Source organism: Pseudonaja textilis, chromosome 5, assembly GCF_049901715.1.
Source record: "Pseudonaja textilis isolate UNSWEBS1 chromosome 5, rPseTex1.2, whole genome shotgun sequence".
NCBI lineage: Eukaryota > Metazoa > Chordata > Lepidosauria > Squamata > Elapidae > Pseudonaja > Pseudonaja textilis.
Window position 1 is genome coordinate 64,791,225 of NC_141994.1, and position 17,772 is coordinate 64,808,996.

A 17,772-nucleotide genomic window follows, 5' to 3' on the forward strand; every position below is an offset into this window, starting at 1 on the left:
AGACATATACATATATAACACGTTCAAACTTACAGCAGTCTGTCATCATCCAGAAAGAAAGAACACAAGATAGTCAGGAACACAGGAATATCATGAGATAAAATTAATCAGTATACTGTATACAGAACACACAGAAGAAAAAGGAAGGAAAATACTAACATAGCGAAGATTGTTTCTTGCAGGAGTCAGCACTCTCCAACTAATCAACTATGACTGTGTGTTCTGGCCTATTATCCACTTCACTGTTCCAGCTACTAAATTCAATCTCTTAGTTCATATTTCCAACCTTTTTGTTGGTCTTTCAGAAACTTCTCCCCATTAATGCAAGACAGAAGTGGTGTGTTTGTGTGTTTATTTACTTGATTTAGGATTTCAGCAATGAAATTGAGTGTCATGTTAATTTGCATCTCAATGCAGAAAGAAAATGGAAATTCCATTATTGGTATCCTGATGAGCATGTTTTAATTTTCAGTCTTGACACTGTGATTAACACTTCCAATGAAGTTTCTAGGATAAATCATATCCTAATAAGCTGAGTGAATGACGGCTCAGAAAGGCAAATTGCAGGCTATGAAATAATTACAAACCCAAGCCATTAACAAAATTCAATGAAGCACAGTAGGATGATATTCTCAACAACATTTGTCACACAAATTGCATCGTAAAAAATACTGAATGGAATCACAACATGTTTCAGAGATTCTGCAATTGCTTAATCAATCAGTTTAATCAATTTAATACATCTTTAGACAGTTCAACATTTGGGCAGGTAAGAATGGAGGTGTCAGACCTGCTCCAGCTTGAATTCCTAAGCAGAAACAATCCTTGGCTCCATTTGTTGCAAAAGGTATAGTTTTATCAGAAGTCAAGTGAATTACAATAATCCATAGCCAGAACTGGAAATCGTGAGCCAAAATCCCCAAGAAGAAAGAAGGGTACATCCAAAAGAAAGACTATCTTACACAAGGTAGCTAATGAAAAATGTTAATAAGAATGGTGGAAGTTTGGATGCCTATTAAACATCTCAATTTATTGTGCCTCGGGTCCACTTATCTGAAGAAGCCTGTCCAGTTCTGGACCCATATTTTAATAATTTGGTATGAATTCAGAAAAATGCAATGAGAACAGCCAGGAAATAAGAAACTGGTTCCTATTTAAAAAGATGAAAGAAGCTAGTCTATTGAACTTGGAGAAAGGGCCACTGAAGGAGGATATGATATTTAAAGGATGGCATGGGGGAAAAACTCAGGACTTGTTCTCTTTTGTTCTGTCAGATAATAAATTTAATTTACAGAAAGTCAAAATAAATTTGAACATTAATGGGGCAAAAGCTCTAACAGAAAAAGCAGGGAACTATGGATTTGTTCAAGCAAAGAATAGACATCTGTCTGTTGAGAATACTTAATCTGGATTCTTACACTGGGCAGGGATAGGTCTTTGTGGCTTTAATGGCTCCTTCAGCTCTATGACCAGATCCAGAGAACTGGACCTCCTTTTCCTTTTGCTCTGCCCTTATTTGCTTCAGGGGCTGATGTAAATCCTATTTATAGTCCTCTTAAAGACTCAAGTAAGCGAAGAAGAAAAAATATTTTTTCTTCTTATTCTTTACAGTTCTTGTTTTGAACGATAGAAGCCCACCCACCCACCATTAGTGTTCAATGAACCATTTTGCATTTTAACACAGATGCCAAAATAAGGAATTGCTATTAATTGAAAGGCATGGGTACGGTTGGCTGTGTGAAGGAATTATGTTACTAAGGCAACAGTGACTGTAAGTGATACTATGACTTTAAGCAATCAGATCCACCCTTATCCGTAAATTAAATGATGAATGATCATCATCATCATTCTAGCCATTGTATAACCACTGTAGGACGAAGACCTCTTCCACGTGCTTCCAACCTATGTGGTCTTGAGGTTTCTTTTGCCAACTGGGCCTGCAATACAAGGTGTCCATCCTGTTTTAGGTCTCTTTCATGGATGTTTTTCAAAGTACATCTATTTAAGTACTGGAAGTCTCAGTTTCGTGGAGGGGAAATAATACAGATTTTCCTCCTGTTTCTACATGGTAGGGGGCTATCCAAGCTTCATTGTTTCAGAGAGAAAAAATATACTGTATAGCCCGGGAACATTTGACAGGGAAAAACATTCATTAACATATTAACAGTTGCTAAGGGAAACTGGTGGACATTAAGTGAATCTGGCTTCCCCCATTGACTTTGCTGGTCAGAAGCTTGGGAAGATTACAAATAGTGACCACCTGACCCTGGGAGAGTCCAACAGTCATAAATACATCCCCGTTTTTGATCACGTGACAATGGGGATGCTGCATAAATGGAAAAATGATCATGTCATTTTTTTCATTGCCGTTGTAACTTTAACCAGTCACTAAACATATGGTTGTAAGTCTAAGACTCCCTGGTCCCACAAAATCTGGGAAGGTTGAAATCTAACCCTTCAGCCTTCAAATATTGCCTACCCATGAACCATGCATTTTCCAACTCATACCTTCCCTCAAACATGCATTTTCAAAAGGCAACTGGACTTTCTTGGTTTTTGCTTGAAGACGTTTCACTTTTCAACTGAAGAAACTTCTTCAGTTCTGAATAAATGGTGGAAGATGGAAGGGTTTATATTTCTTGCAGTCATTTGGTCTGAGAGTCATTGAGGCCACTTGGAGGTTTATCTGTGCCCTCAGGGTACAGATTTATAACATAGTCCTTTTAGCAGTTCCAATAAGGTTCCACGCCCATTTGCACTATTCAGGTGACCTCGAGAGCACAGACAAACCTCCAAGTGGTCTCAACAATTCTCAGAAAGAATGCTAATGACCAGATGACTGCAAGGAATATAAATCCTTCCATTCTCTGCCATTCAGTCAGAACTGAAGGAGCTTCTTGGATGAGAAATGAAATGTCTTCAAGCAAAAACCAAGAAAGTCCAGTTGCCTTTTGAATAAAAGCACTTTTAGGACAACCATGACCTGGATGACTAGGTATCCCCACAGTCATACTTTACCTCTTCTCTTGACTTTTTAGAGGAAATCATCCAGGTGCCACCAAAGAGCACTAAAAACACTTTCTGGATTACATGGGCATCCACAGGATGTGGTTAAAAAAAAAACACGGAATGGCAGCTACAGTATTGTGATCAAAGCTCTGTCTGGATTTGATGTATGTTTCATTTAGAAAACAAATGGAGGGTTGATCACCCTGTCACAGCCATAGTGTTAGCTATTTGACAACACCCTGTAGACACCTCTGCTAAGGTAAGCATTTCTTCCTCTGTTTAAAGATTGCCACTATCCATTTAGATTGCATTTGCCTCCTTCTCACTTTCTGAATGTGAGCTTTTTTTTCCAGATATTGAGTTATCTTATAAAAAAAACCTGGTGTCCAATTTTGACCAACATCATGCAACTCAAGAGAGCCCTTCTCAATCAGCAGGCCAGCCAGGGATCTGAGAAATAAAATTGAGTTTCACAACAGATGATAACTGTCATCCCAAAGTAGACAGTGGATTTATGTACTATGGATTTAGGAGGAATCGGAGAATGAACCTGTCATGTTTAGCCAGGCTAAAATTACATGTATAGAAGTGCCAAACAACTTTTTATCATTGAAAATAGATGGTTACATTTCTCACAGCCTAGAGATTATTCTCTTTCTCTTTTATTTCATATTTTCAACAACTAACCAGACTGTCCCACCTCAGAACTTTACTCTGCCTCCTTTCCTGCCTAGGAGAAATAGAACTTCTCAGTGGTGTTTCACCACAGCTTGATCAGACCTCCAACCATCTTAAATCTGTAGTCCCATGTTAATACCAACTGGTCCATATTATACTTTGCATCAGGGGTGGGATTCAAACTTTTTAACAACCAGTTCTGTGGGCATGGCTTAGTTGGTGGGCGTGGCTTGGTGGTCATGTGACTGGGTAGATGTGGCTTGGTGGTCATGTTATTGGCTGGGTGTGGCCAACTCAATATCACTCACATCAAGGCACGCATTTCGCCTGGCCTCTCATGACTGTGGGGATGCTGCAACAGTCATAAGTGTGAAAAATGGTTATAAGTCACTTTTTTCAATGCCATTGCAACTTTGAATGGTCGCTCCACACAAGCAAAGTATCAGCAAAAGAGGGAAGAAAAACTCCAGAGAAGTTCCTGACACAGGAAGTCTAGTCCTGCCAAGAATGTAATAAGGGTTAACGGAGAGATAGTTTCTGTAAGCAACACCAGAATGTTTCCTTCCTGTCTTCCTTACAGGATTAGGTCAGTCATTTCTTCTAACAACCGGTTCTCCAAACTGCTTAGAATGTTAACAACTGGTTCTAGCGAATAGGTGCGAACTGGTAGAATCCCACCCCTGCTCTGCATGTGAGGAATGGCCTGCGGAGAGTACAGTCGTTGTTGAAATTGCAGACTTTTTAATGCAATGATTAACAGCAATGATCTTGAAATCAAAAATAATGGGTGTGAGGGACTATGTATCCAGCCACCACAGGAGTCTGATTTTAAACAGTATAAAACTGAGACATTGAGCATATTTTTTTCCCTACTGTTCTCATTTAATTTAATGAATGAGAATTGCTTTTCAACATTTCTTTCAGATGAGAATGTTGTTTTCACAGAAATTTTATGAATGGAGTGTGATGTTCTTGGGATAAAATTACCGAAAGAGTGTTTGTGAAAATTTTGCTATTCACTGCTAGAGAGACAGTCATTCGGCGTGGTGTCCACCTTCCCAATGTGCATGTAATTCCAAATAAAGGAATCATCACAACACTTTTCTCATGCAGCTTTTCCTGATGGGGAAACAAGAGAATTCTTCTGAGGCAGAAGAAGGTGTGAATGAAGCAACATCAGCATGGTATTCAGAACCACCTACAACCATCACCGAGGAAGTTCAAAAACACCACCAAAGACTAATTTGCAAACATGAGAAAGCTGGAAGTCAAAAGCTTCTTTCTCAGAGGGGGAAGCAAATTTTCAAAGCAAATCTTAGGACAGCTCTATCTAAATGTTTGCATTATCCATAAGCATTCACTGGGACCATGAACAAGATGACACCAGGAGGTGCTACATCTCTTAATTGGACCATTTTTGATTGCAAAGGGCTGCATAAATGGCACATTTCTAGGAACACACTTGGGGTCACCATAAATGCATGAATTTGTGCCATCATTAGAACTGTAATTTTACTGTATGATATAATCCTGGCTGGAGTAGGGCCTTAGTCTTGACTCAGTGCCCAGGCTTCTCCACTGGATAACTGGATAACTAACCGCCAAAGCAGATCTCATATTATTACATGCACAACATGAAATCACCACTACTAATTCCTTTGCTGGTGTTGGCCTTCGTGTACATCAAGTTTTTTCCCAAGAACCTAGGATGTCATAATGAATCAGTGTAGTATATGTACAGATCCAAGCTGTGTGGTCTTTTGACAGATGGAAATGTTGTCAATATGCAGATTTTCTAAATGTCATCCAAGATTTTATTGATATGGCACCTAGTATGCTGTTAACCACTGGAAACCCATCCCCCCATGGCCAGTTTATGCTATAATCTTTTCAACTTCGATTTTTCAGATCTTAATTCTTTGTGATCTTCTCTAAGGCTAGGCATTCGGTTCTTGTTGTGGCCTGTCAGCTGCCAGCAGAGCTAGCAGCAGAGTCAGACAAGGAGGAGGTTGAGGGCCAGCCCGGGGCAGCTTCGGAGCCTTTGGAAGGCTCTGGTAAGGAAACAGCATGATGGACAGAGGCAGAGCCGGGGCCTTCCATCCTCCCCCAGGTGGAGAGGCAGCTGTCTTCAGGGCCTGAGTTGAGTGAGGGGGAGGAACAGATGGGGCCCATCCCAGATGCACGTATGCGCAGAAAGGAGAGGCGAGCAAAGGAAAGCAATAAGCCGGCTCTCAGGGAAAAGCAGATGTGGATGTTAGCCAGCCCCTCCCTGGCTGGGAAATAAATAGTAGAGGTTTGGGAGTGGCCGGTTGTCACAGACAGCTGTTCGTTTTCTAGTATACAGCAAGCAATTTGGATTCCTTGGCCAGAACCAGGTTTGTTGGGACTAATTACATTTGGTTTTTATTTATCCATGTGAATAAAAAGACTGTTCCTGCCCTGTTTTGAAAAGGGGGGTTGTTTTACTCATGAGTAAGCATCTTATCATTACTTACAAAGGCTGGGTCAGATCAATTCTATTGTCCCACAGCAGGGGTCTTCAAACTTGACAGCTTTAAGTCTTGTGGACTTCAACTCCCAGAATTCTTCCTCCAGTCATGTTAGCTCAGGAATTCTGGGAGTTGAAGTCCACAAGTCTTAAACTTGCAAGTTTGAAGACCCTTGTCCCATAGTGCCCCCGTTTCAATTATACACACTGTCCCCTGTTCCACTACAGTTAAAGTGCCACGTTTGTATTATTATTATTATTATTGCAACAGCAGTTACAAAAAAAAATACCCCCACCATTTTACTAAATCAGATTGAGATACCATTTAAAATCCATAAACTGCTTGGCAGATTAAAAAAAAAGGCTTTGGGGAGAAAATGGCTGCAAAACTAAAGAATCTTCACATTTACTGGAAGAGCAGCAGATGCTGGCAGGAACGCACACTCTCTGAAGTAGCACTTCTAGCATGCAAAGACAGTTACAATCACCAGCTGGAATTCAAAAAGCTGTGAGCAGGGTTCACGTCAAGCACAACAGCTGAATGGTTTTTGGATCCTTCCGAGCGCAAATAGGATTGCGATAAGTCTATCTACAATCTTATAAAGGTAGGTCAGTGCTCTAATCCTGAAACTGCAGTTGTAGAAACACCTGAAGCTGTGCATTTATACACTGATGAGACACCTGGATGATTTCGTGGGCCCTGAAATCCTGAACCATTTTTGCTTTTCATTAACAAGAGCTGGTTCCCAGCCCCTTCCCTGGCAGAAGTAGGGTAAAACAGAACAGGTATGGAACTGCAACTAGTTTCATTCTGCTGTACACAAAATGGTTGTGTTCTGGGTCAAGGAGGAAGAGGTGGAAGAGAAGAAAAGACATAAGACATAGACATAAGAATTTATTTGTCATTACACTCGCAAGCGGGTGCAACGAAATAAGGTGCTCTTCCACAAGTAAAACTGGACAACACCATTGAAAGAAAAATAAAATTAAACACAACAGACCATGCAATAATCTCTATACAATTTAAAAATGTAAATACCCCATTACTCTCAGCCATTAAATCCCACAAAAATCTTATGACCCTGCATTCAAACTCAAAACTGCACTTGGATAAAAACTGTTCTTAAATCTAGTCGTCCTTGTTCTTAATACCCTGAATCTCCTTCTCGATGGTAATAGTTCAAAGAGCTGATGTCCCGGATGAGAGGAGTCATTCAATATATTAAATATCTTCCTCTTACATCTATTCCTATACTGTTCTTCCAAAGAGGGGAGTGAGCAGCCAATGATGTTTTGGGCCATCTTAATCACCCTCTGAATTGCCTTTTTCTCTGCCACTGTGCAGTTCGAGAACCATACACAGAGACAGTAGGATAATATATATATTATATTATATATATAAAAATAAAAGGGGGAGGGGGAGGAAGAAGGAGGAGGAGGAGGAGGAGGGGGGAAGGGGAAGGGGAAGAAGAAGAAGAAGAAGAAGAAGAAGAAGAAGAAGAAGAAGAAGAAGAAGAAGAAGAAGAAGAAGAAGAAGAAGAAGAAGAAGAAGAAGAAGAAGAAGAAGAAGAAGAAGAAGAAGAAGAAGAAGAAGAAGAAGAAGAAGAAGAAGAAGAAGAAGAAGAAGAAGAAGAAGTAATAATCCAATTCTCCACATTTTCTGATCTGGTGTCAGCTTTGACAGTATCCAGCCACTGTGTTCTTTGGCGGTCTGGTTTCCTTTTGCCACTAAATTAACCCATAATGAGAGAGGTACACCTGGGTTAGAACCTATGATTTGATTTGTGAGTCTGACTAAGTGATGCTGGAAATTAAAGAGATATTAGGGAGCATTTCCACACAGCAACTTCTTCCCTGATAGCACAGCTGAATCTTACGTGAACACAGACAAGAGCAATGTTAAAACAATTTCCCAAATGTTGCTAACTTCAGTGAAGCAGATGCTTAATCATAACACCTATGCATATCTGCGGTATGCAAGTGTGTGTGTTTGTGTGTAAACATGTATCCTTTCTTTCTGTGATTGCTCAAGGGAGTGATCTGTATTATCAGATAAGACAAATTAGACCACACTTTCTTTATTAAGCAAATATTTACAACTTGCCTCTCACTAAAAGGTCATTTCAGTGACATAGAAAATAAAACATACTGGTGTAATGGATTGTGAGAATACGCTCCAGGAAGAGGAAGAAGAGCTGTAGCCAAGGCATTGGCCTGAGAGAAGAAATCTGAGTCCTAGGGAGAAATGTACTGGTAGTTCTCGACTTACGACCACAATTGAGCCCCAAATTCCTGTTGCTAAGCGAGACAGTTGTTGTTTAGCCCCATTTTATGACCTTTCTTGGCACAGTTGTTAAGCGAATCACTGCAGTTGTTAAATTAGTAGCATAGTTGTTAATTGAATCTGGCTTCCCTAATGGCTCTGTTTGTCAGAAGGTCCCAAAAATTGGCCACATGACCCTGGGATTCTGTAACTGTTATAAATATGAGTTAGTTGCCAAGTGGCTGAATTTTGATCACATGATCATGGTGGTACGTTTGGAAAATGGTTGTGCCATTTTTTTTTCAGTAGCATGGTAACTTCGAACCGTCACTAAATGAACAGTTGTAAGTCGAGGACTACTTGAAATTTGAAATAACGAGCCAGATATGACCCTCCCTCATTCTCTTTAGGATAAAAGCCAGGATAAGGGAGGCACCTTCCGAGTTGCAAGATTCGGTTAGTGTAATTCTGTAATAAAGGTAATTTTGGTACTTGTGACTTCAGTGTTCAAAACTGGTCTCCCTCAAAGTGTTGAGACCTGGCTTATTTTGCAGGATCTGTACTAAAGATACTTTTTGTTGGGCGAAGTGAACAATTAGAGAAGAGTGGGAAAACTTTTAAGCTTGTAATTCTTCTCTAGGCAAAATGTAAACTTCTAAAAACTCCAAACTTGGAGAAACTGCTTTTAGGTGGCTTATTGAAGGCCTAAGATCCCTTCCACACAGACGCATGGCATCAATTTGATATTTGTGTTGCCCTCTTTATAGCCTTACGGCATCAAAGGCCTTCCAATGAGCTTCCCAAGCCCAGTTATTTGACTTTTGGCTCAGCAGTTCTTTTGGAGTTTTGCATAATTTTAAGCTTTGCATAATTTATTTTGAGGCTGCATGGGAGAGAGTTAAACACTCTCCTCATTGTATGGATGTAGACTCTAGAAAGAGCGCAGAGAGGAGCAGCCAGGATGATTAGGGGACTGGAGGCTAAAACATATGAAGAACAGTTACAGGAACTGGGCATGGCTAGTCTAGGGAAGAGAAGGACCAGGGGAGACAGGGTAGCAGTCTTCCAATATTTGAGGGGCTCCCACAGGGAAGAAGGGGTCAAGCTATTTTCTAAAGCAGGGGTCACCAACCTTTTGGACCTCAGGAACTACCAAAGTCATAATTTTAAATCCCAAGGACCAGAGGCCATGGGAAAATAAAATAAAAAGGTCTTCAGGAAAATTCCCACCCCATTTTCCTACTGATTGAACATTCTTTATTTGGGATCACAGGATACCGTCTCCAGTTCCTTTCTCAGAGGGAAAACAGAGAGACTTTTGGCTTCAAGGAAAGCAGCAGAAGCAGCAGAAGTCTTTCTTTCTCTTCCCCGAAACTCTGCCAGAAATGAGTCTTTGTGAGACTTGTCACACTGGCACAGCCTCTTGGAGCAGGATGCCTTGCAGGGTCCCAAAGACTCATTTCTGGCAGAGTTTGGGGAAGAGAAAGAAAGACTTTTGCTGCTATCCTTACGTGCAGCCAAAAGCAGAGGGAAGAAGTGGCCAGGCGAGGCGTGTGGGGTACTTGGGGCAAGTTCCCTCCCTCCATCCTTTCCTCCCTTCCCTCACTACCTCATGTTGCTCACAATGCAAGCAACGCAAGCCTTGTGTTCCCATGGGCCATGTGGGTGGCGCAGCCTTGTGTCCCACCGCACCTGGATTAATTGCTTTGGGGGTGACGTTTCTCTGAGGACCACCAAAATTTTCTCACGGACCATCAGTGGTTCCCGGCCCACTGGTTGGCAACCAATGTTTTGGAGAATAGATTGACCCTCTCTTCTCTGTTGCAGCCCTTCAAATATTGGAAGGTTGCTATAACATCACCCCAAGTCCTTTTTTTCATTAAACTAGACATACCCAATTCCTCCAATTATTCTTTAGATGTTTTAGCCACCAATTTTGGGGAAAACTTTGGTGCATTGCATAGAAAGCAAATTAAAAAGACTTCGCTGATTTTTATGCAAATCTCTCCAGCTATGCTCAAATCCACCAATCTGGTCTGATTTATCTATCATATCCCAATTTCCTAATGCAAACCTCGGGGGGAGGAAATGGACAGTCAGTCAATCAGTGCATATCTACCCTTTTTCTGCAGAATTCATTGCTGAGCACATGGGAAAAAAGCAAACCAGCTCTGATTTAATTTCAAGCAACCTCTCCAAAAAAAGGTTTTAGGTTTTTGGTCAAATGAAATTATTTTTTTCCCATCTAGCTCACCTGCATCGATTCTAGAGAAGAGTTTTCTCTCCCACATCCTCCCATTAACCTGATTTTTTTGGATGTCCCAAAGGTGTTTGTTTTTTTCCAACAGGCAACTGGACTTTCTGGTTTTTCTTTAAAGACGTTTCGCTTCTCATCCAATAAGCTTCTTCAGCTCTGACTGAATGGTGGGGAATGGAAGGATTTATATTTCTTGCAGATTTATATTCCTTGCAAGAGCAACCAGCTGTCTGCAATGAGTGTAAATCCTTCCATTCGTCACCATCCAGTCAGAGTTGAAGAAGCTTCTCAAATGAGAAACGAAATGTCTTCAAAAGTAAAAACCAAAAAAGTCCGGTTGCCTCTTGAAAAAAAAAAGCACCTTTGGGACATCCAAGACGTGGAGGACTGAGAATCTCCATGGACATTTTTGCTTTTGGGGATGTTTTTCAGCTTGTCCCTGAATGTGGGACTTTTTTGCATGTAAAGAAAAGAAATCTGTCTCACACCATATTTCTTGATAAAATGGTTGTTTAGGTTTCAATTGATGTTTATATCAATTGGTGTATCAATACTGCTATCATGTCACTAAGGGTGACATGATTAGCGGTATTCCAGTATTTGAGGGGCTGCCACAACGAAGAGGGGGTCAACTTATTTTCCAAAGTACCAGAAGGCAAGACAAGAAACAACGGATGGAAACAAATCAAGGAGAGAAGCAACCTAAAAATAAGGAGAAATTTCCCGACAGTGAAGACAATTAACAGCTTTCCTCCAGAAATTGTGGGTGCTCCTCCATTACTGGAGGCTTCTAAGAAAAGACTGGACAGTCACTTGTATGAAATAATATAGGAGCTCCTGCTTGAGTAGGGGATTGGACTAGAGCAGGGGTCGCCAACCTTTTGGACCTCAGGGACCACCAAACTCATCATTTTATATCCCAGGGACCACTAGCCGGTTCTGTGGGCGTGGCCTAATTTTTGGGTGTGGCTTGGTGGTCATGTGACTGGCTGGGCATGGCTTGTATGTAAATATTATAAATATTTATATAAATATTGAATTTTTTATTTAAAAAAAGAGAGCAACTTTTACCCAAAATCAGGCAAAGCAGGCAGGCAGACTGAGTTGCTCACAGAATCACAGATTCATTCAGAGATCTATCTATCTGCCATTGGCTAGCTCAGTCTGTCACATAGAATTTGCTTGCAAGCAAACTCATAAAATTTGCTTGCAAGCAGACTCACAAAATTAACTCACAACACACCATGCATGTAAATATTGATTTTTTTTATTTTAAAAAAGCAATTTTTACCCAAAATCAGGCAAAGCAGGCAGATTGAGTTGCTCACAGAATCATTCAGTGATCTATCTATCTGCCATCGGCTAGCTCAGTCTCTCAAATTTGCTTGCTGTGAGTCTGCACTGAATTTGCTTGCAAGCAAACCTTCAGTCCTAAGGGAAGCAGAGCCGAAGATTTAAAGATTAGTTGGAAAGCAAGAAATCCAACCATTTCCTGCTTCCTAGCTAATCTAAATCTCCCAGCACAGCAGAACAGATGATGGTCGGAAGAAGGAAAAATAGCAATTTTAGCAGGCTAGTTTGCCTGGTAAGGAGTGAGTGGGCGGGGAGCGTTCCTGTGAACCATGTGGGCGGCGCAGCCTTGTGTTTCTGTGCAGCCTGGATTAATTGCTTTGGGGGGTGCTCTGGGGGTGAGATTTCTCTGTGGCCCACCAACATTTTCTCAAGGCCCACCACTGATTGGCAACCACTTTTCTAAAGCACACCTGAAGGCCAGACAAGGAATTATGGATGGAAACTGAACAAGGAGATTTAATCTGGAAATAAGGAGATAAACTTTCTGACAGTGAGAACAATCAACCAATGGAACAGCTTTGCCTTCTGAAGTTGTGGGAGCTTCATCACTGGAGGCTTTCAAGAAGAGATTGGACTGCCATCTGTCAAAAATGGTATAGGGTCTCCTGCTTGGGCAGGGGGTTGGATTAAATGGCCTACAAGGTCCCTTCCAATCTGATTATCTGTTATCTCCTTGCTTTTAATAGTCTGTCTCCTTCCTAAAACCAAGGTACCATATGATCTTACCAACATTTCTTCTTTATAAAAGAGTATGGTTATTTTATTATCTATGGGTAGCCTATAGCTACTGTGTTTCCCACAAAATAAGACCCTGTCTTATATATATATTTTTTTTTGACACCAAAAAAGGCGCCAGGTCTTATTTTGGGGGGATGTCATCCACTGACTAACCTCACTTGCATGCATCACCCCCGGCCTCCTTTTTGCTGTCAGAGGCCTTCAGGAACTTCTTCTTCAGTGGCTGGCAAGTCTTTCCCGAAGGCCTCTGCAGCCAGTAACAGATCTCCAGATCAATCCGGGGCTTTGTTATCAGCTACACAGGCCTTCCGGAAAGCCTTGCCAGTTTTGCCGGCTGCAGAAGAAATGGGCTGGTGAGGCAGGTGTCGTGGTATGTGAGGCCTGGCTACAACTGTCCAAAGGTAAGTAGTAGGGCAGCTCCACCCCCCATCCCCCCATCCCCACCCTAGCTTCATTTTTACCCGCCCACTCTGGAGTGGGCAGGATCTTAATTAGAGCTTATTTTGTGGGTAGGGCACATGTGTAAAAATCAAGCTAGGACTTACTTTCAGGGTAGGTCATATTTTCAGAGAAACAGGGTAGATTCACAGCCTAAAATGGGTGGAAACTTAATAATTCAATTCCTAACCAAGGAGCTAAGAATGATTAATGTGGTGTCTAAGAATATAGGCAATGCAAAACAGGGTGAGTTTTTGTTAAATAAAATTGGTGCGTCCAGGTCTGATAAATTCAATATTTCTTGATATTGAGGGCATCCCTTAGGTATTGCTCTGAAGGCTCCATGATCTATAAAAATAGATTTCTTTTTTCCATAAGTGTTCAGCTTCAATCTCCAACTCCCAATATTTTGTAATTTTTTCCAACTGTTTTTCTTCAATCCTAACATCATCTGGTACAGCAACATCAGTGAACCAGAGTTTTTTTCTTTTTAATAGCTATTATATCAGGCATGTTATGAACAAGATGCCTGCCTGTTTAGATCTTAAAGTCCTATAAGAGCTTAACCTGCTCATTTCCCAAAACCTTCTCAACTTGATGGTTCCAGTAGTTTTTACTGTATTTAAACCCAAACCACTGACAAAGTTTCCAATGCACAGTTTGTATTGACTAATTGATTATAGAAATTGACTGACTGACTGACTGACTGAATTTTGGAAACTTGATCTGATAGTCAATTGTTTCATCCTTTTACTACAAAGGGGATAATTACCATTGCATATTACGTCTTGAATTTTTGTCTTTATGAAATCAGGTGGCAAAGCTTGTTCTTCAGTCGCTAAAACAAAGCCTTCAATTTCTTTCCTTAACTCTCCTAATCGTAAGCAATTCCATGTGGGGGTTTTAAACTGGCTTTTCCTTCTATATTCTCCAGATATTAACCATGCATTGCCTTGTTCTTCCAATTAACAAATCGGTTTTCAGTTGTTTCTTTTCCATATTCAGCCTTCATCTTCATTGTTTTTAAGAGCTTTCCTTTATTGACTTCCTTCACCTAGAGTTCTTGGCTTGACTTAATGTAGTCATTAAATAAGGCCATACTTTTCTTCTTCCACAGTTTGTTTCACCTATAGGAAAAGGGGAAAGAGCATAGCCTCAATGAGTATATTAAGAAAAGTCAAGAATCCTTGCTGAAGGAAGTCGAGGAAAACTCTGAATATACTGTATGTTTATTTATTATTTTATTTATTATTTTATTATTTATTTGCTTGCTTGCTTGCTTATTGATTTATTTATATTTCACACTTCTTAATTGCCTATCTTCCTCAGAAGGCTAATTATTATAACTGGTCACAATCAGACTGAATGTGGCATTTTTCTCTACCTTTCAAGTCCTTCTGAAGGACCTAGAATATCAGAAGTTGTGGAATCAGAAGGATATTAAAGGTATTGTTTTATTACTAGGAATTAAATCTTTACTTCATGTGGATCTGATTGTTCGCAGTAATCAAAAAAATGACAATAAAATCAATAAAATATGCCAAACACAGCAAACAAGATCATTCGGTTGCAATCAGAATCATGACTTTTATGGGTTTTTTTTTTAATCCCACCCACCCCCGTCCTTTGCTCCAAGAACAGTAAGAACTTTTAGAAAAGATTGGTTCCTATGCAGAATTCCCTTGATGTGGTAGAAGGTAGTCCAGAGTTGCAGGAGGCAAGGGCTCCTTCCCAGAGAGCAAAGAGACAACGTAGCTTGGAGTCTTTGGTATGTAGAAGGAGAGTGAAGACAGGCTCTGCCTAGTAGTTCACAGAGGCTATGTAGTAGTTAGGCTGATAAGCGCGGTAATGTGGAAATATTTATGTCTATATGCAAGCAACAATAAAAACATTACTCTGAAGCAGAGGTGGTATTCAGCAGGTTCTGACCAGTTAGAGAGAACCGGTAGCAGAAATTTTGAGTTGTTCAGAGAAGCAGAAATACCTCCTCTGACTGGCCCCGCCTCCATCTCTTCTCTGCCTCCTGAGTCCCAGCTGATCGGCTGGGTCTTCTTTTGTTGCCCTGCGCAGGAGAATGGAGCTGGAAAGCAGGTTAGAGCGGGAGGGAATGGGGATTGTGCAGTAACCTTCCCCTGGAGTGGGGTGGGAATGGAGATTTTACAGTATCCTTCCCCTGCTACGCCCGCCACACCACACCACGCCCACCAAGCCACACCCACAGAACCGGTAGTAAAAAAAAAATTGAGTCCCACCACTGCTCTGAAGTAACTCCTTGTGTCAATCTTGGCTCCTTCAGCCTGATGTTTTATCATTTATTTGGGATTTTTGTCTTCTTCTCTTAACAACAGTTTTCATCCACCCTGTCAAGTGCTGGGGGAAACGGGTGATCCAGGCAGTTCAAATGGGTGTAAAGATTTATTGCAAGCTTAAGCTGTCTACAAGAATCTGAACTACAAACAGTCAAAGCAAATTGGTGGTAGATAAGAGACACAGGAATTCACAGGAATGTGAGTTGGACTCAGATCTTGTGTAGGCATGAAGGACTCATGACTGATGACATGTTTAACTCTTCCCTCAGGTGCAGACTGGTAATCTCCCACATACCCTTCCTTTTTTCTCTTTTCCAAAATTGTTACAAAGATTTCAGGTATGCTGTGTATCTGCGGTGCTTCAAACATTTAAAGCGGTAAACATCTTTTGAAGAGGAATATGGCTTCAGAAGAGCTACCGGAGAATGGGGATTATGAACATTTTGTGTGAATATTTTGTCATCATCACCAACAGGGAAAATGAAACAAGAACATGCAGTTTGGCCCAGCATTAAACAAGTGAGCACTACTGATGTGGTCTCAATATTGGTTTGTGCTGTGTTTTTCTAGGCTGACAGTCTCTCTTGCCTTTTGAATAAATGCCAAAATTTGTTTCCTCAAAACTTTGAGTGAAGTCAGAACCAAACCAAAGTCTTATTTAATAATGATCCTGTTGATGTATTAATTTATTCACTTTAATCTGTAAAGACTTTGATAGGAAATTAGAATGTCATTTAATACATTTCTGGATATAATTAATGCTTATAATGACTCATCATTGTTTTTTTACATCCTTCCTTTCCTCCAGAAGTTCAAAGCAGCATATTTAGTACTCCTCCAATTTTTCTCCACAATAACTTTGTGAGGTAAGTTGGGACAAGGGAGTTTCCTGGACCAAGAATGGTTGGACTTAAAACCAGATCTTCCTAGTCTACTCCCACACTTTAACTCTTACGCCACTATATCCACACATTGTGTTAGTTGGTATGTAAATGACTGTATGCCTTTTCATGCTGCTGTTGTCATGTTGTTGAGTGAGAAGTCAAAAGGTTTTCTGTAAATTTTAGATCCATTGTATCAACAAGGGATAATCTGAAAATCTGAAAATGAATGTCTTAAGACCAAGGTGTGTTTTCACAGGGGAAATAAAATTATTACAGGTTGTATAAAAATGGTGAAAGGTAGATGGATGTGTCTACTTAGTAGAATATGCGCTAAAGATGGTGAGATGGATGGAGGCGTTTTAATAAGTACAAACATTAGTAGTAAGGTAATGAGTAGTATATGGACTGCTGAGTATTTGTTGAAAGAAGCAAAATGGCTGTAGATAGCATCCTGTTTCTGCCTATTTGGTTATAATGAATTGAGAGTTGGTAATGTCAAAAGAAACAAAAGCTGAGAACAGTGAGAACAATGTATGTGATAAAACAAGGGATACAGTCAAAAACATAAGAGTGCTGAATGAATGTAGACTGAATATGAAAGTGGGTGAACGTCTGAAAATAACATATTGAGGTCATATTGAGATGATTAATGAGAAGCAAATCACAAAACGAATCCATGAAGGAAGAGTGAATGGATTAAAAGGATGAAGCTTAGATGGACTTATTGTAATTTTCAAAAAGAAAGACCAAAAATTTAAAGAACAACCATGCATAAAGCAATGTATAGATGCAGTGGAAACAGGAAAACTTTTCCAAGAAAGAAAGATATGAAGCATAATGAATGATGTTGGTAGAAATGAGATTTTACTGGATTTTCTACACTTCTTCTCCTTTAATTTATTTCACTTACTATTTTCTTACACTTATTTTTTTTTCTAATATTGCTTATCCTGAAAGTGTCAGGTGCAAGCAACAACACGGTGGTGGCTTAGTGGTTTGATAGTATTTATTAATATTCCCCAACAATTCCCTTCACCAAAACCATCCCAACTGAGTCCGGCCAAAAACAAGCCAATGCTAGTCCATGGAGCAATGGCCCAATGAGTCCACAAGACACATGAATGTTTCCAAACAAGATAGGTCCACCAGGCAAATTAAATTCACAATACAAAAGGATTCACAAGGCAAGAAAAGTCAAGAGTCCAACAATCCAAAGTCAAGGCAGTGTCAATCCAAAGCAAGGCAGGAAATCACAATGACCAGGGAACAACACATTGTTCCCAGCATTGTCTCCAACTGTCTGCTGTGCTAAATAGGCAGCTTCTGATGCAGCCCATCAAGAGGGATGAGGCTGC

The 17,772-nt window shown here is 40.4% G+C and overlaps 1 long non-coding RNA gene across 2 annotated transcripts; it reads left to right on the forward strand.

Moving 5' to 3' along the window:
- The first annotated feature begins 1,682 nt into the window (after nt 1-1,682).
- LOC148125671 (uncharacterized) lies at nt 1,683-16,605 on the forward strand. 2 transcript variants are annotated; one of them, XR_015743922.1, is made up of 3 exons: nt 1,683-1,771; nt 3,039-3,268; nt 15,573-16,605. It is a non-coding gene; the product is annotated as an uncharacterized LOC148125671 (long non-coding RNA). The 2 variants fall into 2 exon arrangements; XR_015743923.1 differs by having other exon boundaries at nt 3,189-3,268.
- The last annotated feature ends 1,167 nt before the right edge of the window (nt 16,606-17,772 follow it).